This window comes from Telopea speciosissima, chromosome 2 (genome assembly GCF_018873765.1).
Source record: "Telopea speciosissima isolate NSW1024214 ecotype Mountain lineage chromosome 2, Tspe_v1, whole genome shotgun sequence".
In the NCBI taxonomy this organism is placed as follows: Eukaryota; Viridiplantae; Streptophyta; class Magnoliopsida; order Proteales; family Proteaceae; genus Telopea; species Telopea speciosissima.
Window position 1 is genome coordinate 39,426,655 of NC_057917.1, and position 21,442 is coordinate 39,448,096.

Here is a 21,442-nt window from a genome sequence, read left to right on the forward strand (position 1 = left end):
GATGCAAATCCTACCAAAGCCAGTTACTCTGGTATGAAGCCTGAACATCTCACCAGTGCACGACAAGAAGTTGCCCTCCTAGAAGCTCAAGGCCTCATTGAGAAGACATCTTCCCCTTGGGCTTGTGAAGCCTTCTATGTGAACAAAAGAGCTGAACAGAAGCGTGGCAAACTGAGACTTGTAATCAACTATCAGCCCCTCAATACATTTCTGGCTGACGACAAATTCCCATTACCTACAAGGCCTGCCCTTTTACTTCAACTTTCCAAGGCGAAGATATTCAGCAAGTTTGATCTCAAAGCAGGATTTTGGCAGCTCGGAATTCATCCAGATGATAGGTCCAAAACCGGATTCTGTATTCTCGGTGGACACTTCCAGTGGACAGTTCTCCCCTTTGGTCTCAAGGTGGCTCCTTCCCTGTTTCAACAAGCTATGCTACGGGTCTATGCCCCCATACAAGAACATGCTTTGATCTATATAGACGACATACTCCTCTTCTCCGATACAGAGGAAGATCATGCTCTTCTACTTCAGCAGTTCTTGGACATCACCATTGCCCATGGTATAATGCTTTCACCCACAAAACTGGAAGTTGCAGTCGACACTATTGACTTTCTCGGTGTTACTATATCCAAAGGACAGTTCCAGCTTCAACCACACATTGGTCGCTCTCTCCTCGAATTCTCAGATGGCCCCTTCACTCGGCAAGAGTTGCAGCAGTTCCTCGGCATCATTAAATACATGATCGAGTTCTTACCACACCAGATCCGATTCACGAATCATCTTCACAGACTCCTCAGAAAGGATGCACCACCCTGGTCATCTGTTCATACCCAGGCAATCAAAGATCTGAAAACCCTGGCCCAGTCATTGCCAACTCTACAGATCCCATCTACAGGACTTCGTATTCTATAGTCCGATGCCAGTGACACCCAATGGGGTGCAGTTCTACTTGAAGAATCCCCAGACAAGATACGACGTATATGCGGATACCGTAGTGGCATGTTCAAATCAGCCGAACAACACTACCACTCCACATTCAAAGAGATTCTTGCAGTCCGTCGTGGAATTGAGAAATTCCAGGCCACACATTCCAGATCGAAATGGATATGACAGCTTTCCCGAAGATGCTACAGTTTAAGCAGAAGCAGCTCCCTGAATCTCAGCTCCTACGATGGGCACAATGGTTCTCACAATGGTCTTTCAAGGTTCGTCACATCAAAGGCAAAGATAATGTCCTCGCAGATTTCCTCTCCAGGACCACGAAGCAGTTACCATTATCTTCTTCCATCCCTGTCCTTTGCATGCCCCTTACCCCTGGAGCTTCCTCATCAGCTCCACCACAACCTGATCCACTCCTTGAACTCTTACCTGCTCTCCCAACATCCCTCTTTAGTAATATTTCCCTTCATACCCTCAGGACCAATAGTATCTCTACCTATCAGTCCGTTCTTATCTCCATGGTCCATTATAATGGCCTTCAGTATGATTGGGTAATCTGTCACCCAGATTTCCCTTTTCTTACTCCTTTCACCATCAACCCGGCCCTCTTTGACAAAGAATGTGTCGTTTTCTTCTGGCACCTTCTTGCTGTTCACACAGTTGCTCTCACTTTCAACCGTCATACTCTCTATCACTATCTCAGCATAGTTTCCACCATCTTCTCCAATCCTATTGGCACTGTTTACTTTCGTCTCTAAAGACCTCAGTGTCTAGCCCATTTTCTCTGCCTCTTTGCTCCCATACCTCAATGGCTTGTGTCCCTCTCTGCTCTTGATGACGATCCCTTCGTCACCTATATTTTCCATCGACCTCCTGATTTCATCCACCATCACCTGGTTACACCTCCCATCCTGAACCACAATCTCATTGCCTATGATCCGACCTTCTCCCTCCATGGCACCAGTACCGAAGATCTCTTTGTTCATCGTGATGATTCCGAGGCTCACAAAGAACGATGGTACACCTTCATGACCACCATGTGCTCCTACAACCATATTGATCCTGCAACCCTACCAGCTTGCCTTCTCCGCAGCACCCGTACAGCGTGGGACGTCAACAACGAGTTACAGCACCCAGTCATCCAGCGAATCATGAGTGAACACCTGGAGTTCGAAGTGGACCACGCACTGGACATGTTCATCGGTTACACCAGTGACACCGACTTCGACACAGATTCGTGCCTGTCCTTGTCAGTCCTTGCCAGCTTTTTCGTTTTGTCATTTACTATGTCAGTCTTTGTCCTGTAATTGTAAAAGTCCAAAAGTAACCATGGTTTGTCTAAAAGTCTTAAAGTAACCGTGGTTTGTCTAAAAGTCTTAAAGTAACCGTGGTTTGTCTAAAAGTCTAAAAGTAACCGTGGTTTGTAAAAAGTAACCCTGGTTTATCTAGAGGGTTTACTTTGTTTGTATTTGTTATGTTTGGTTTGTAAAAAGTAACCCTGGTTTATCTAGAGGGTTTACTTTGTTTGTATTTGTTATGTTTGTCTATTTAAGCAGCTCATCTGCTCAGTTTGTAATCAAGTTCCGCAATTGAATGAAAAACTTTGAATATGGTATCAGAGCCTTGTGAGTAAATTCCTCTTGTCTTCTGTTCGACGGAGCTCTGCTCCCTGGCCTTTTGTCTGTGGTGATGATGATGATTTATGATTTTGCAGCCTAAGTATGCTCTGCAGTTGCCGTCTTCGACGGATCCTCTGCATCAGAAATAGGTGTGTGTGGTGTACTGTTGTCTTCTTCTCCGACCAGATTGGTAACGTCCCTTGAGTAAGGTGTGGGTCTGCAGGCAGAGACCGCTCTAAATCCCGGCACACTCGGGTTACCTCCGGTCTGGTCAGAGCGAGACACTGTCCATCATCCACTATGTTTACTGTTCCAATCTCATGACAAATACTAGGTCCGGTGCATCTCTGAAGGACGAAAGACATCGCTCCTTTCATCATGAGTTTACAACCTCCCCCTGCTGCTCCTGTTACCCTTCAGACATCTCATGCCTCCAAGGTAGACTACATATATGAACTCAATTATACCCCGGCTGAACAGCAAATTCACCCGACCAACTTCCCCATCATAAACCCTTATGATGTTTTCCCCCAATCTTCTACCTCAGTTACCAGAAAAATTAGGACGATCATATCCCCTAAGAGGACTCAAGGTCTAAAGGAGTATGTCCAGGCCCCTCCTTTCTCTCAGAATCAACTCACTGCTAGTGGCAAAGAGCAGTACTTTCCGGTGAACATCAGTTCTGAGCTGATCCGACAATGGATCCAGCTAGGTTACACCCATCTCCATCTTGGTGCTGTCAAGGTTGCTATTACCTTCCATGGACGGGAGGGCCTTCCGGTTGCCATGCGCCTTAATCTTCTGGACACCAGATTCCAAAATTTCCCACATGCAACCATCACCGATGTTCAGACCACTCTGAACGATGGCACTGTTTTCTACACGGTGTATCCTAATTACAATATCTCTTTGCAAGATCCGAACCTGCCTGATGCTTGGCAATTTCTGATTCAGTTGACAGGTGCGCCTCAGAAAGAGACAGCAATAGCAGCCACTCTGAGTTGTTCTTCCAACAGTTTCTTTTCCTTTTCTCGGCCAGAGATCAGAAAGGAGGCATATGAGGAATCTTTCACCGTCATAGCTATAGTCATTAGCTCTTGGTGGAGAGATTCAATCTATGTTTTGAGGTAACGGATGTCGGATTCATTCTGCCGGAGTGCAAGAGTATGGTGCTCTTGGTAGGAAAGAAGCTTGTTCAGATACTGGTTCTGGACCAAAGCATTTTCTGCTTGCCAGTTCAGTTGTGCTTCAACGGAAGAGTTGGTAGCCATCTGTCCCATGTTATCAAGGACATTAGGGGGAGTGACTTTCCACTTGTGGCGGCGTCGATCAGCATCTTCATAATCAGCAGTGGGAGGAAAATTCTTGCTGATCCCTTCTGAACTAGAGGCCATAAAACAGGGAATGGGCTGTTGGATCTGTGTCTGCCACAACATCAATGGGGGAGCCGTTGGAGGAGAAGGCAGAGCCGGAGGTAGATCTGGTTTGCAGTGAGGAGTGACCGGTGGAGGAGATGGAGCTGGCGGCGGAGAGCAGCAACCTAGGAAACAAGGTTTGCTATTGCCGTATTCCACGATAAACTGGTATTTGCCTCGGTCTTCTCCAAAGCCTGCTGATATGTGTACCATGATTCCTTCGACATCCCCAGCATGGTTGGACGACATCGACGATCTTGAAGAAGATCCTCAACCTCCTCCACCTCCGACGCCAAAGAAGAAAAAGTGCCAGCCAGATCCTCTATGGCTCCGTTACCAGGCCGGCTGTCCAAACGTTGGACCTCTTGGAGAAGACCGAGGTAGATACCAGTTTATCGTGGAATACGGCAATAGCAAACCTTGTTTCCTAGGTTGCTGCTCTCCGCCGCCAGCTCCATCTCCTCCACCGGTCACTCCTCACTACAAACCAGATCTACCTCCGGCTCCGCCTTCTCCTCCAACGGCTCCCCCGTTGATGTTATAGCAGACACAGATCCAGCAGCCCATTCCCTGTTTTATGGCCTCTAGTTCAGAAGGGATCAGCAGGAATTTTCCTCCCACTGCTAATTATGAAGATGCTGATCGACGCCGCCACAAGTGGAAAGTCACTCCCCCTAATGTCCTTGACAACATGGGACAGATGGCTACCAACTCTTCCGTTGAAGCACAGCTGAACTGGCAAGCAGAAAATGCTTTGGTCCAGAACCAGTATCTGAACAAGCTTCTTTCCTACCAAGAGCACCATACTCTTGCACTCCGGCAGAATGAATCTGACATCCGTTACCTCAAAACACGGATTGAATCTCTCCACCAAGAGCTAATGACTATAGCTATGACGGTGAAAGATTCCTCATATGCCTCCTTTCTGATCTCTGGCCGAGAAAAGGAAAAGAAACTGTTGGAAGAACAACTCAGCGTGGCTCAGACTCAACCATTTCTGTCAAGCCCCACTCTCTTTCCTGAATCATTTACAACTCCGATCTACCATGAGTATTCAGCCCCACATAGCTTCCCAACAGCTATGTTCAAGGAGTTACAGGACCAACAGAGACATCTAGCTACTCTGAAAGCCAGATTGTCAAAACCCAAGCAATCCCATACATCTTACCCCGTCTCTTCCCAACCTGTTTTTCAACCCGCTCCTATTTCCCTGCAAAAACCCATGGTTCAACCTACTTTCCAACCTTTACCTGACCAGCATACAGGATCCTCTAGTTTTGTTCCTTGGGTTCCTCCTAGATCAAAACCAGCTCCTCCTGATTCAGCCTGTACCATGATTCCTCCTCCGGAAAATACTAATACCCTCAATACTTTCCTCACTCAGTTAACCCTGACTCAACCCAAAACCATACCCGTTCTGTCCATGGCCAAAGTTGCCTCTGTTACCTCCTTTTCGGACTCCGACTCTTCCAGTTCCCAGGGTCCTTTACCTGCCTATCAAACCCATCCCCCAGATGCCTCTCAGGCTCCGATTGAACCAATTATCCATAGCAGCGACAGTGAAGTTGATACTGCTACACAACAACAGCACCAACCCAGACCCGCCCCTGCACCTCCTTATATTCCCCCTCAGGCCACTAATCCCAGTCCTTTTGCCAATCAGGACCCTAAACAGCTATTCACCTTTGATGGTCTCCCTTTTCATAAATGGCCCGAGCGGATTTCGGAATTTCATGTCTGGCTTACTGCAGAAATGTTAGTTGCTGGAGCCACAGACGGTATTGTTATCACCAAGTTCTTGGCCTATACCCATAGAACCCTCAGAGAATGGTTCATGGCCCTTGGTGGTTATCGGCAACTCCAGTGGACTCAGATTCCTATTGATGTCTTCATCGCACAATTGTACAATGAGATGATTGGACCCATTGAGAACAACAGACTTCAGGCCCGAGAAGAGTACTTCCAGATGAAGTGTTGCTCTTTTCAGAAGAATGACCTTGCTAAGCACTATACACGGATGTTGGACCGATTCTACATCCTTGGAGGATTGGATGACCCAAATATGAAACAAGTGTTCCTCAATTCTTTCCCAGAACCTTTAGGGAAAGAGGCAGTAAAATCCTTGCAACATTTTGGCCTCCAAATTGATCAAGCTCCTATCGGTCGTCTCTATCAAGAGATCCTTAGTGCTCTGCAGAAGTTGTGTGATTAGCAGCTATTCTTCAAGCAATGGGAAAAGACCACTCATAGGCTCACAGATGCTTGTGACACATCTCATCTTAAGATCAAGTGCAAAGACGGCAAAGACTGTTCTTGTCCCTCTAAGAAGAAGTTCCACTTCTCCAAGATCAGTACTCGTCCAGAGAAGAATCATAAGGAAAATGGCTCTCACAGATTTCATCACAGTTTTCATCGGTTCAAATGTAAGCATCAACATAGGTCTCAGCAGCAGCCCTATAAGTTCTTCAAACGAAAGAAATTTTGGCAGAAGACCTCTACCAGATGCTATGCGTGTGGAAAAATCGGCCATTTTGCTCGCAATTGCCCTGACAAAGCCAAGCAAGCCAAATTAATGCATATGCTGGCCCCCTTTTCCATCACTGATGATCCAGATGCAGATGTTGAATCCCTTTACTCTGTTGATGATGAGTTCTCCCCGGATTTACTATTTGTCCTTGAAAATTGGGAAGACAAAGACTTGGATACCTCCTCACCCGAATCCGAGTCCGATGGATTTGACCCCATCTATCCGATGGCCTCCCCTTTGTCCTCTTCTAGCCTTCCTAAGTCACCAGCTTTTGCTATCACCAAGACCCCACTTCCTCAAGCTAGTCTTTCCATATCTCCTACCACATGGGACCGCCCTATCAGAATCATAGGCTACTTTGACACAGGTTGTTCCACAATCATATTAGCTCCCCATGTCCTTCCTTCTGACTGTTGGAAACCTCACAAGCAGTTCTTCACTGCAGCCGATGGTCAAACCTTTTCGGTCAACCTCATCTCCAAACACCCTATCCGTTTCCAAATATTTCCCTCTCTCACCTTATGTCATACAGTTCTAGGATCCTCGCTTACCGGTTGTGATGCCCTTATTGGTTTTGACATCCTTTGTCAGTTACTCCACCTCTGATGGAGTATACATGGTCTCAGCTACAAGAAGCATTTCATCCCTTGGACAACTGTTCCTAATTTGCTACTAATCACTTCTATTGCAGATGTTAAAGAATAATTGTTCCTTCGTTACGGTGTTGAAAATCATGCAGACTTCCTCACCAAGTGCGATCATCCCCTCTGGCAGAACCAGAAGTTCTTCATCCGTCTCCCTTTCAAAAAGAATGAGGATGCAAATCCTACCAAAGCCAGTCACTCTGGTATGAAGCCTGAACATCTCACCAGTGCACGACAAGAAGTTGCCCTCCTAGAAGCTCAAGGCCTCATTGAGAAGACATCTTCCCCTTGGGCTTGTGAAGCCTTCTATGTGAACAAAAGAGCTGAACAGAAGCGTGGCAAACTGAGACTGAGACTTGTAATCAACTATCAGCCCCTCAATACATTTCTGGCTGACGACAAATTCCCATTACCTATAAGGCCTCCCCTTTTACTTCAACTTTCCAAGGCGGAGATATTCAGCAAGTTTGATCTCAAACCAGGATTTTGGCAGCTCGGAATTCATCCAGATGATAGGTCCAAAACCGGATTCTGTATTCCCGGTGGACACTTCCAGTGGACAGTTCTCCCCTTTGGTCTCAAGGTGGCTCCTTCCCTGTTTCAACAAGCTATGCTATGGGTCTATGCCCCCATACAAGAACATGCTTTGATCTATATAGACGACATACTCCTCTTCTTCGATACAGAGGAAGATCATGCTCTTCTACTTCAGCAGTTCTTGGACATCACCATTGCCCATGGTATAATGCTTTCACCCACAAAACTGGAAGTTGCAGTCGACACTATTGACTTTCTTGGTGTTACTATATCCAAAGGACAGTTCCAGCTTCAACCACACATTGGTCGCTCCCTCCTCGAATTCTCAGATGGCCCCTTCACTCGGCAAGAGTTGCAGCAGTTCCTCGGCATCATTAATTACATGATCGAGTTCTTACCACACCAGATCCGATTCACGAATCATCTTCACAGACTCCTCAGAAAGGATGCACCACCCTAGTCCTCTGTTCATACCCAGGCAGTCAAGGATCTAAAAACCCTGGCCCAGTCATTACCAATTCTACAGATCCCATCTACAGGACTTCGTATTCTACAGTCCGATGCCAGTGACACCCAATGGGGTGCAGTTCTACTTGAAGAATCCCCAGACAAGATACGACGTATATGCGGATACCGTAGTGGCATGTTCAAATCAGCCGAACAACACTACCACTCCACATTCAAAGAGATTCTTGCAGTCCGTCGTGGAATTGAGAAATTCCAGTTCTTTCTCATTGGCCACACATTCCAGATCGAAATGGATATGACAGCTTTCCCGAAGATGCTACAGTTCAAGCAGAAGCAGCTCCCTGAATCTCAGCTCCTACGATGGGCACAATGGTTCTCACAATGGTCTTTCAAGGTTCGTCACATCAAAGGCAAAGATAATGTCCTCATGATTTCCTCTCCAGGACCACGAAGCGATTACCATTATCCTCTTCCATCCCTATCCTTTCCATGCCCCTTACCCCTGGAGCTTCCTCATCAGCTCCACCACAACCTGATCCACTCCTTGAACTCTTACCTGCTCTCCCATCATCCCTCTTCAGTAATATTTCCCTTCGTACCCTCAGGACCAATAGTATCTCTACCTATCAGTCCGTTCTTATCTCCATGGCCCATCATAATGGCCTTCAGTATGATTGGGTAATCTGTCACCCAGATTTCCCTTTTCTTACTCCTTTCACCATCAACCCGGCCCTCTTTGACAAAGAATGTGTCGTTTTCTTCTGGCACCTTCTTGCTATTCACACAGTTGCTCTCACTTTCAACCGTCATACTCTCTATCACTATCTCAGCACAGTTTCCACCATCTTCTCCAATCCTATTGGCACTGTTTACTTTCGTCTCCACAGACCTCAGTGTCTAGCCCATTTTCTCCACCTCTTTGCTCCCATACCTCAATGGCTTGTGTCCCTCTCTGCTCTTAATGACGATCCCTTCGTCACCTATATTTTCCATTGACCTCCTGATTTCATCCACCATCACCTGGTTACACCTCCCATCCTGAACCACAATCTCATTACCTATGATCCGACCTTCTCCCTCCATGGCACCAATACCGAAGATCTCTTTGTTCATCGTGATGATTCCGAGGCTCACAAAGAACGATGGTACACCTTCATGACCACCATGTGCTCCTACAACCATATTGATCTGCAACCCTACCCGCTTGCCTTCTCGCGCGACCCGTACTGGCGTGGGGCGTCAACAACGAGGACTGACACCGAGTCATCCGGTGAGTCATGAGTGAACACCTAGAGTTCGAAGTGGACCACGCACTGGACATGTTCATCGGTTACACCAGTGACACCGAATTCGACATAGATTAGTGCCTGTCCTTGTCAGTCCTTGCCAGCTTTTCCGTTTTGTCATTTACTATGTTAGTCTTTGTCCTATAATTGTAAAAGTCCAAAAGTAACCGTGGTTTGTCTAAAAGTCTTAAAGTAACTGTGGTTTGTCTAAAAGTCTTAAAGTAACTGTGGTTTGCCCCACAATCCACTTTGAGTTAGATAGCACAAAGTCATTGTGTTCAAGGGCCTTACGCCAGGATATAGAACCCATTGCATCGGTGTTAGCAAAAATAATATGGTTTCCCTTAAAAAACTTAGCCTTAAAGAAAGCACTCCATAGTGAATTTTTTAAAAGAGCATGCCAAATACCCTTGATTCTCATGGAGAGACAAAGGTCTTCCAGGGTTCTGAAGCCCTAGTGTTTGAGTTAAAATAATACCGCAAGCGTACGGGTCAATCGTAGCTACGGGTCGAACACGAGGAGATATACGCCACTCTATTTAATTAACTTAAAAGTAATGCAAAGTGAACCAAATTAAAGTGTTAAATTAAACTAATTAAACTATTGAAAATTAATGCATCCTAACTCATAAGCATCTAACAAAACTAAGGGATTAAATTGGCGTCCTAATACGTGAGCATCTAACCTATCAAACTAAAGCGAATTGAAAGGAATAACAAAAACACAGCCACACTTCATAATCACATGAAAAGAAATAAGGGAATAAAAATGCATCCATAAACCACAACCATATAAAATTAAAATAAAAGAAATAGAGGGGAAGAAGAAGAAGATAGAGAGAGATAGAGGAGATGGAGAATGAGATTGAGAGTTTAGATAGTAAAACTGGATGTGCTTGCATGAATGTAAATGAAAAGCTTGAATACTTGCATAAACTTACCATGGCCTCCTCTTCTAAATCTTCAAGTCTTGTCATCAACTTAAGAACTTAGACTAGAAGGCTTAAAACCTAAACTAGAATTAAGAAATTACAACCCAATTGAAGACTTAAATTGAAATTAAAGCATAAACTAAACCTATTATAAGCATTAACTAAAAATTATAAAAGCAAACTAGAACTTAGAAAAGCCAAAAATCACAAATTAGAAGGAGAAGAAGAGAAGAAATTTCACTAAGTGAATGAGCAAATTTTACAAGAGAGGTAGGGGGTATTTATAGGTGGAAGAGAGGAGAAGAGAGAAGATGGAAGTGTAGGAGAAATATTCACTAAGAAAGAGAATATTCTCTTCTCTTTCCTCTTTTACAATGCCTTGAATCCTAAGAAAAAGAAAAAAATAGAAAGAAGAAGAAGAGAAGATTGTTTACATAGACTTCTATTTCTAGAAAAATAAACTTCGATTTTAACAAGTGCTTCCTTTTCTTTGTAAATATCTTCTCAAGCAATAAAATCAAAGCATCTTTGATTTTTCAACCTTCCATAGATGAGAAAATATCTTTCAAAATAAATCTATCCCAAGTAGAATTCCAGAAGTGCCCTTGAGAAGTTGGAGGAAAGAGAGAGTAAGGGTGATGACTAGGATTCCTTCAAGAATAAATAAAATACCCATTCTATCCTTCAGAAAACGTGGAGCATGGGGTACTTATATAGGCCTCACCATTGTGTTCCTTGCGAAAAATCACCCAAAATAGACCCAAATTTCATCCAATTTGGAGTTCGGGAGCCCAAGATATCTCAAGTTGAAGTTGGACTGTCAGAGCCCTCCAAATGGAATCTTTCGGGTACAGGAAATATAACTTCTAATAGTTGCGTTAAGACCCCTGAAATTGAACTTTCGCTTCACTTTGTCCCCGGCCGAGTGTCAATAATTACAAATAAACCCCTATAGACCATTTTCGTGCTTCGCTACGGAAGCGGTCGTAACTTCTTCGTTTCAACTCGGAATCAAGTGCCGTTTGACCCGTTAGAAGCTGACTCGATGGGCTACGCATCCAAGCCATTAACACCTTTAAACAGCTTAAAAACATTTTCTTAGCATCATCTCCTCCATTTTCACAAGAATTCACCTAAAACCTGAAAAGCACAAGAAAGCACCGAGTAACTCTGTCCAATGTGGTAAAATGTATGCTTTATGCCCTCAGATTTCACACATAAATGTGCTCATCAGATTCCCCCACACTTGAACGTTACTTGTCCTCAAGTAAAGCAAAAGAAAAACTAACCTAGAATGCGAGAAAATCCTAACTCACTTTCGTAGGAATCACGGTTGCACTTAGCATGTGCAAAAGCCTTTGAACCCCTAGGTTACCCCTAGTGGACGAGTTATGTCTCGTGGGTGTTTGCAGTGAATATACACCCAAAATTCAATTGTAACTGAATGCGTAAATTTTAATCATAGCATAAGTAGGACGGTGCACATAATCCCAAAAAGTGTTCAACTAAAGATCAAGGAGCCAAGGTTCCCCACACTTGAATTTTATCACCCCACATCAATTCAAGTAACAAGCATGCATCAAGTTCAAGGGATCTCCTCATATTTTCTAAACACTATTCACCTTCAAGTAACCCCCCATAGCGCGATGGAACCAAAGACTTAGGCATTGAGTATTGTTGACCATACTTTTTTTTAGGCATTAAGGCAAAAGTTTTTTTCTTTCTCAACAACAAACTCTTTTTCTACTCCACTTGTTCACTGAATGACATGGTGGAGCATACACAGACACTCAAATACTTGGTAGCTTCGCTTTTTGCATATATCCATAAGACATTAAGACATTGATGCAAGAGTTTTTTTTTTTTTTTTTTTTGTTTAGTTTCTTTCCAAGAATTTCGATCAAGTCACCCCGCTTCATGAGGCACGATTCCTGTCTAGTCCCAAGGAATTCCACTTTCTTTTCTATTCCTTGCTTCTTCTTTTTCTCATTCACTTCCACTTTCATGCCTTGCCTTGCCATAAACAAATTGGTCTCAACTACTAGCCAAAAGATCAAAGGGTCCATAAAACACATAGAGGAATCTAGCCATCAAATGAAATAACGCTCATATTTTTCAATTCAATCCCTCTCACGGATACAAACCAATTACCATCCTTGAAAAGGGATTTTTATTATTTCGCATGCTAGGACACCTAATTCCCTCTTTCTCTCGCTTTGCAATCAAAGAGACATATGCACAAAACCAAACTATTGTCACAATCAAAATTCACCAATTAAGCCCAACATCCCCCCACACTTAATTCATGCGGTGTCCTCAATGCATGCATAAAAAAAGAATAAGGACAAGGAGGAGATGAAGGGGTTTACCGGATATAATCAACAAAGAGGATCATGAAGAGTCATGAGCTCTACAAAAAGTGCTAGGAAGCGACAACGAGAAATCTCAATCCATGGCGAGTAAATGGAGAAATAGCTTGAGACCCAGAAAACACTCGACCATGAATTTTAGTAAGCGAGAAATAATATGAAAGTTAAGCACAAGCGAGAAATATCCAATAGAAAAATCTATCCTCATGGGACGAGTGAAAAATGAAGGCATTAAAACTCGGGCCATAAATTCTTCCCTTCTCTCCCATTTGCAATGTAGAACACCTATCATTCTTTGAAAAACCAATCAAAAGGGAGCACAATAAGCGAGAAAAGGATTATGAATAACCTCATCTAAATAATCATCAAAAATTGGAGGCTTACTCAAATCAATTCTAGCAATACAACTATCCGCTCTTTGCATAACTTGGTGTGCCAAATAAGGATCATGAAAATATGCTTGAAAGGCATTATGACTAACATTGTCCTCCTCAACAAAATCGTCAAACCTAGGAGGTTTGGACAAATCAACATGTGAGACAATGGAATCCTCAAAATGACAATTATCTAAGTTTTCCAAAGAGAGAGGGGAGATCGAATTTTACGGCTTTCTATGTTATCATGAAAATCGATTCTAAATCAATAAATTCACTAGGCTCACTAAAATCGAAATTTCGAGGCAAAGGTGGACTTCCCGAGGTAGCTCATCAAACCTTGCTTCACTAATATCTTGAAGAGACTCAATATCAACAAATAAATTGTCATGAAAAGCATCTTGTTGGGAGTGACTCTCATTAACCTCAAACTGGGGTGGTGGACTTTCAATATCATTAAGCTGGGGATGGGGCGGTTCGGTGACTAGGTAATGTACCCGTTTCCTCCTCTTGCACCATAGTTGCTCGGTTGAGAGAGTTGCTTCTCCATGGTATTTTGGCTTGTTGTGAGAAGGTGTATGTATTTCTCAAGCTCATTCGATCGGCCTCCTCACCCATGTTTTGAAACTCAAGGGGTTGGTGATATGGTTTAAGGAGAGGTGGCCCATTGAGATTTAATGGAGGGTTGGGCCTTGGAGGACCAAGCTGGCCATGATATTGGAAATTGGGTGGTCGACTTGATTATTCCATTGATCCCATAAAAAATCGGGATGATCACTCCACCCCGATTGTAAGTGCCAAAAGAATTGTATTGAAATTGAGGACTCACATTCTCATCACCATAGCTACCCCCATAAAGATTAGGGCATCCTTCCATAACATGGATTATGCGGGAAGTGACCAATCAAAATTTCCGAAAGCCCATAGTTGGGTTGGAGAGCAAAATTGTATTGGGGTGGTGCAAAATTATTCTCTATCTCACTACTTTTGGCTTCCCTAACTTTGTTTAAACATTTCCTCCAAAATCATGGTTGCCTTAGCATAGGTCCATCTTTCCCCCAAAGTCTTATAAGGAAGTGTATCTCCCATTATTCTAAATTAACCACCTATCCCAAATTGAGGTCTCCCATAAAAAAGTTTAAAGAAAAATAAAAGACTAGAAAAAAAAATACTAAAAACAAGAGGGAGCCCAAGGTAGATAGTGCATCTATCCCTCAAAAATTGAAACAATGGTTCCAAAGGCATGTAAGGTTGCCATATAGGTTGACAAAGAGGAACCCGTATAGTCTTCACGAGCCACCTACGGACGATTCCAAATGGATTACGATATAGGGTGGAGGACTACTATACGTTTATGTTTCCAACGCTCTCACTATGTCGCTTTCTGTTATCAAGAGTGGTCACCTCAAAGATAAGTCACATGCCAATCCAAACCACCCACGAATCAAGGGGCACCAAGATTGTTGGGTTTAGGCATATGAAGGACTTTAGATTGGGCGCACACTATTTGAAAGGAAGAGAAACAAGAAGTGGTTTTCAAAATTTTTTTTTTTTTTTTTTTTTTTTATTTTTAAAGAAAGAGGAGAAAGAGAAGAAACTAAAGCACTTGAATTACTTAAAAATAAAAAAAATAAAGTGGTCAATAATCTCCCGACACGGCGTAAAAACTTGTTTGAGTTAAAATAATACATAGCGTACGGGTCAATCGTAGCTACGGGTCGAACACGAGGAGATATCGCCACTCTATTTAATTAACTTAAAAGTAATGCAAAGTGAACCAAATTAAAGTGTTAAATTAAACTAATTAAACTATTGAAAAATTAATGCATCCTAACTCATAAGCATCTAACAAAACTAAGGGATTAAATTGGCGTCCTAATACGTGAGCATCTAACCTATCAAACTAAAGCGAATTGAAAGGAATAACAAAAACACAGCCACACTTCATAATCACATGAAAAGAAATAAGGGAATAAAAATGCATCCATAAACCACAACCATATAAAATTAAAATAAAAGAAATAGAGGGGGAAGAAGAAGAAGATAGAGAGAGATAGAGGAGATGGAGAATGAGATTGAGAGTTTAGATAGTAAAACCTGGATGTGCTTGCATGAATGTAAATGAAAAGCTTGAATACTTGCATAAACTTACCATGGCCTCCTCTTCTAAATCTTCAAGTCTTGTCATCAACTTAAGAACTTAGACTAGAAGGCTTAAAACCTAAACTAGAATTAAGAAATTACAACCCAATTGAAGACTTAAATTGAAATTAAAGCATAAACTAAACCTATTATAAGCATTAACTAAAAATTATAAAAGCAAACTAGAACTTAGAAAAGCCAAAAATCACAAATTAGAAGGAGAAGAAGAGAAGAAATTTCACTAAGTGAATGAGCAAATTTTACAAGAGAGGTAGGGGGTATTTATAGGTGGAAGAGAGGAGAAGAGAGAAGATGGAAGTGTAGGAGAAATATTCCTAAGAAAGAGAATATTCTCTTCTCTTTCCTCTTTTACAATGCCTTGAATCCTAAGAAAAAGAAAAAAATAGAAAGAAGAAGAAGAGAAGATTGTTTACTGGACCTACATTTACAGAAAAATAAACTTCGATTTTAACAAGTGCTTCCTTTTCTTTGTAGATATCTTCTAAAGCAATAAAATCAAAGCATCTTTGATTTTTCAACCTTCCATAGATGAGAAAATATCTTACAAAATAAATCTATCCCAAGTAGAATTCCGAAGTGCCCTTGAGAAGTTGGAGGAAAGAGAGAGTAAGGGTGATGACTAGGATTCCTTCAAGAATAAATAAAATACCCATTCTATCCTTCAGAAAACGTGGAGCATGGGGTGCTTATATAGGCCTCACCATTGTGTTCTTGCGAAAAATCACCAAAAATAGACCCAAATTTCATCTAATTTGGAGTTCGGGAGCAAGATATCTCAAGTTGAAGTTGGACTGTCAGAACCCTCCAAATGGAATCTTTCGGGTACAGGAAATATAACTTCTAATAGTTGCGTTAAGACCCCTGAAATTGAACTTTCGCTTCACTTTGTCCCCGGCCGAGTGTCAATAATTATAAATAAACCCCTATAGACCATTTTTCGTGCTTCGCTACGGAAGCGGTACGTAACTCTTCGTTTCAACTCGGAATCAAGTGCCGTTTGACCCGTTGCGAAGCTGACTCGATGGGCTACGCATCCAAGCCATTAACACCTTTAAACAGCTTAAAAACATTTTCTTAGCATCATCTCCTCCATTTTCACAAGAATTCACCTAAAACCTGAAAAGCACAAGAAAGCACCGAGTAACTCTGTCCAATGTGGTAAAATGTATGCTTTATGCCCTCAGATTTCACACATAAATGTGCTCATCACCTAGCCCCCCTCTTTAAACGGTCTACATGCTTTCTTCCAATTCACCCAGTGATGGCAATTGCCAAATTCCGAAGATCCCCATAAAAAATCCGAGCAGATGGAGTAAAACTTTTTGGACACCGAAATGGGAATTTTTAAGTATGACAAAATATGAATGGGCATCGAGGCAAGCACATGCTTAATGAGGGTAAGCCTTCCGCCAATTGAAAGAAGCCTTCCTTTCCAACCTGCCACCTTACTTTTGATCTTGGCCAACAAATCATAAAAAAAAAAAAGCTTTCAATCTGCCAATGTATAAAGGAACGCCCAAATAAGTGATGTTAGAAATTAGAACTAACTAACCAGCAAAAGAAAAAGAAGAAGAAGAGAAGAGAAGAGGAAGAAGCACATTGCCGTGAGATGGAAGCAGCAGCCTGTGATAGAAGATGGATTCTAACGCATGCCTTGGGTTCTATCTATAATTAAGTCAAAGTATAAAAGGTAAGTTGGTTAGGGGTTTATTAGAAAATTACCCCTAAGCCTTTACCTGCAACAACTTAACAAATAAAGACTCAAAACATAGAAAATTACATAGAACCCCAAAAATCCAAAATAGCAATGATAAAACTACCCCTAATTCTCAACACTCCCCCTCAAGTTGGAGTATATAGGTCTCCCATGCTCAGCTTGTTACAATAGGTAAAAAAATTAGGAGCAAATAAGGATTTGGTAAAGACATCAGCTAGCTGATTCGAAGACGAAACAAGCGAAGTCTCAACTAGCTTTTTCAAGACAGCATCGCAAACAAAGTGACAATCTGCTTCAATATGTTAAGTCTGCTCATGGTAAATAGGGTTACTAGCAATGTATATAGCTGCCTGGTTGTCATAGTACATCTTCATCGGTGTAGGCACAGGAAACCCCATCTCAAGTAGAAGATACCTGAGCCACATCAACTCAGCTATAGTGTGGGCCATAGCCTAATACTCTACCTTTGCACTCGACCGCGCAATAGTAGTCTACTTCTTACTATGCCAGGAGACAAGATTACCCCCAACAAAAGTACAATAGCCTATAGTGGAACGACGATCACTTGCCGATCCTGCCCAGTCTACATCAGAATACGCAACCAGATCCACATGCTGATTAGGACGATAAATCAGCCCTTTACCAAGAGCACCTTTCAAATAACGAAGAATACGAATGGCAGCATCCTAGTGAGCTTTCTGAGGAGTTTGCATAAACTGGCTTAGAACACCAACTACAAAAGAGATGTCAGTTCTCGTGACAGTAAGATAAATCTACTTTCCAACTAAACTCCTGTATTGATGTACATCCTTGAGAGGATCGCCATCATCTACCCCAAACTTCTGATGAGGATCCATGGGAACATCCACTAGTTTGGATGCAAGCATTCCAGTATCAAACAAAAGATCTAATACATATTTCCTCTAGGAAAGAATACCCTTCTTGCTTCTCACAACCTCAATGCCAAGAAAGTAGTGAAGATCACCTAAATCCTTGGTTGAAAATTCTATTGTAAGTAAGCTTTTACCTCAGCAATGCCTGACACATCATCACCAGAAACAATAATATCATCAACGTACACAACCAAAACCACCAATTTGCCACTACGACGACGAACAAACACAGAATGATCAAAATAACACTGTGAAAAACTGCATGATACAAATGTGGCACTGAACTTCTCAAACCATGCTCTGGATGATTGTTTGAGGCCATAGATTGCTTTCTACAATTTGCATACCTGCATACTAGTCTCCTCCTAAGCAACATACCCAGGAGGTTTGTCACACCCCAAACAACCCCCTGGGAGGATTAGGTAGGTGACCCGAATTGCATAACAACAATCTGCCAAATCCCATGGATCTAGAAGCAGTTAATCTATTCATAGACACACATCCACCATAATACATCATGTAAAACTCAGAGTGCTGTGAAAAAACTCTAATTACATTAAAGCACTTGAAAACCGTAGCAGTACAGGAAATGATAATATGTACAATACTGTCTTTGATCATTCCCTCGCTCACACCCACAGATAAAACAATAAAACTTATCTCTACCAAATACAAAAGAAATATATACAGGGCAAGGTAACCCGAGCCCCAAAAAGAAGAAAGCTAAAGTAGAAACGGGGAAAAACTCCTGTTAAAAATAAAAAGGAGTCCCTAAGACAAAAAGCATCAACAACACCCTTCACAGATCATCTTCAGTAGTCACCGAGAATACTCGCACCATCGGTATGACCTCCGTCTGGGTCCACACTAATATAGTCATAACCACCATGGCTCTCCTCCAGGTAATAAGTCTCCCCGCCACAGTGACATCCACCTGCAGAATCATCTAACAGAAAACATGTATAACAGAGTGTGAGCTCCACCGAGCCCGTGAATGAAACACATCATCATGCATGCACATGCAATCACAACCATATGAGTCCTACATGAGGTGCAGTTTATTTTATTAATTTAGCCACCTAACATCACAACTAAGGTAGGTTAGTGCTACTACAAACCCCAATACATGTATCCCTAGTGTGGACTTTTAACCCCTTCCCACGATACACCCATTGAGTTGTCGGAGAGGACCAGTCAGCTCCCGCAGCTTTCACCAAGGTCAGCCCGACCAGCCCTCTGTGATTAACCTGTGAGGCATCCATCATTTTTATCACTTTTCTTTTTCTCTAGCTTATAGCCCATATTCACCTTTTCGATGCAGTCACATTTCTTCCTTTTCTTTTCTTTTCTTTTCTTTTTTCATTCATATGGTCATTCCCACAGGCATCCAACACCTTAACCCCTATTGGCAAGGGTGTGCAGCATGGGTAATGAAACTCTAGCCCAAATGTCTATATGGCATTGTATGAGTCAGGTGTTGTCAACCGCATCCCATTCTACGGACTACCACAGGCCTCATTTCCAAGCCGTCTAGGGCATCTAGTCTAACAATCACATACAACATACAATATTCAACCATAGATTCCAGCAGTCAACACATGGTTGTTTCCAGATTTCAAGATTTATGAATTAAATATACAACATAATTTCATTATGTTATAACCCAATTCAGCGTATTAGTTACGTTACACCTACATACACGATAACATTTCACTAACCTTGGTCTGGTCCTACAGGTTCAATTGTTGGTTCAATTTCGGCCGGTGGCTGGCAGTGCACCTCGAGCGCGGGATCAAATCCTAATGTAATAAATAAGAAATATGTTACTTTCATATTCAAATCTATTTTGAATAGCCTAATGTTGGTCTAGGCTCACTGGTCTGACTCGGTGTCCAGTCTGGTGTCACTTGGAATTTTTTGGGTCTTGCACTGGGCTTTCGGGTTCAAGTCTCGGTACATCATCCAGAGATGTGGATTAGGGTCATATCTGGTATTTATTAGTGTAATTAGTTGTACATGGTCTTGATAGCCTTGCAAATCGGTTTTCAGGTCAGTAGTTCAGTTGGACCATCCCTGGCATGGTTACCAGGCCTTGTGGGGCCCACTTGGGTACCCAAGGTATGAATATCAATGAACAGATGTAAAGAAGGGTATTTTGGTCATTTACGACCTCCTCACATTGTATATGGCCCACTGGTGAAGGCCCACAGAGATAGGACATCTGTACAGTCCAATTTAAATCTTTGGGCGATTCACTGGGTGATGGGGCAATCGCCCAGTGCATCACCCAAAGCCTGTTTGAGGCGTGAACAAGCTCAAATTCTTGGATTTTCCTGCATGGGCAGTGCCTAGATCGATCCTTCTTGCATGTGGGATTGTTGTGGGCCCCTTTTGGAGTGGAATCCAATGGTCCTTATGGATCATGGCTTGGTTCTACCCATGGAAGCGAGGAGCTGTCCAGACAGCTCAGAGAATAGCAGCCCAGCTGTGTTCCAGCTTCACAGTCATGGTTTGGGTTGCATACAAAAGTGATTCCATGTGTAATATCATGATAAGAAGCTATTCCAACACAGGGCTAGGCAAGGAACAACCTGTGTGCAAAAATCCAGGTCCAAACTGCCTGTTCTGGGTGCTACAGGGCAGTGCAGTCTGGCACCGAGAATGATCTTAGTCTCAGATGCAAAACAACAACTATATTTCATATAAAATGCCCTGATCTTACATGCAACAGGTTTGCATGTTAGATCAGAGGCAACACAAGGCAGCCCCCAGGTGTTCTGGGTTGTCCTTAACCAGTTTTACCTCCACAGAGCAGAGATCCATAGGAGAATATAGGGAACAATAGTAGCAGCATATGGGGGTAGGAGTGTTTACCTGTGATGGCTAGGCTGCTGGAACTGAGACCAGATGTAGCATGTAGCAGTCCAGTGTCCTCCTTCCCCTCTTCTTCTTCCTTTCCTTCTTCTCTCCTTGTCTCTCTCTCTTTTTTTTTTTTTTTTTTTTTTTTTTTCTCTCTTTTCTCTCTTCTCTCTTCCACGGTTTGAATAGTGTAGAGGTTTTAATTTAGGCTGGGACTGCCTATTTATAGGCTAGCCCTGTTTAAGGCCTGTTTGGCAGCTAGCCCCCTCCTCCAGAATGCATTTTGCAAACTGATTATGGGCCATTCTGGCAACTCAGGTGGGGTCCACAGGGGTCCAAGGGTAGGTAATGGTTCCTAAAATTCCCATCTACCCCTAGAGGGTGTCCATGGTCTGTATGGGTGGTCCCCACATGTTTGGAGTCCAAAATAACCAATTCAGCCACTCTGGGCGATTCACTGGGTGATAGGTCCAATCGCCTAGTGCATCACCTAGAGAATACAGCAAAGCTGTAATTCCTCTATGGTTGCATAGGGGCTTGGCCCAGGGCTTGGGCCTTGCACCAACATCTCACGTAGGGTTCAATACACATCTTTGCAGGTGTGTGCCCCACATTTATGGATAGGAGAGAGAATACCTGAGATTTATGCAATACATTATGCTGTGGGCAGTGCAACTGTATGGAGCTACAATCCACC

General features: G+C 42.7%; 1 long non-coding RNA gene across 1 annotated transcript in view; it reads right to left on the reverse strand.

Annotated features, from left to right (window-relative positions):
- LOC122651967 overlaps positions 1-12,620 on the reverse strand; it is a 19,931-nt gene extending 7,311 nt beyond the window's left edge. Inside the window, exons 1-2 of the long non-coding RNA XR_006331537.1 lie at positions 12,611-12,620; positions 4,685-4,689 (exon numbers count right to left, since the gene is read on the reverse strand). This is a non-coding gene — a long non-coding RNA (uncharacterized LOC122651967). The remainder of the gene's footprint in view (positions 1-4,684; positions 4,690-12,610) is intronic.
- Positions 12,621-21,442: the final 8,822 nt, after the last annotated feature.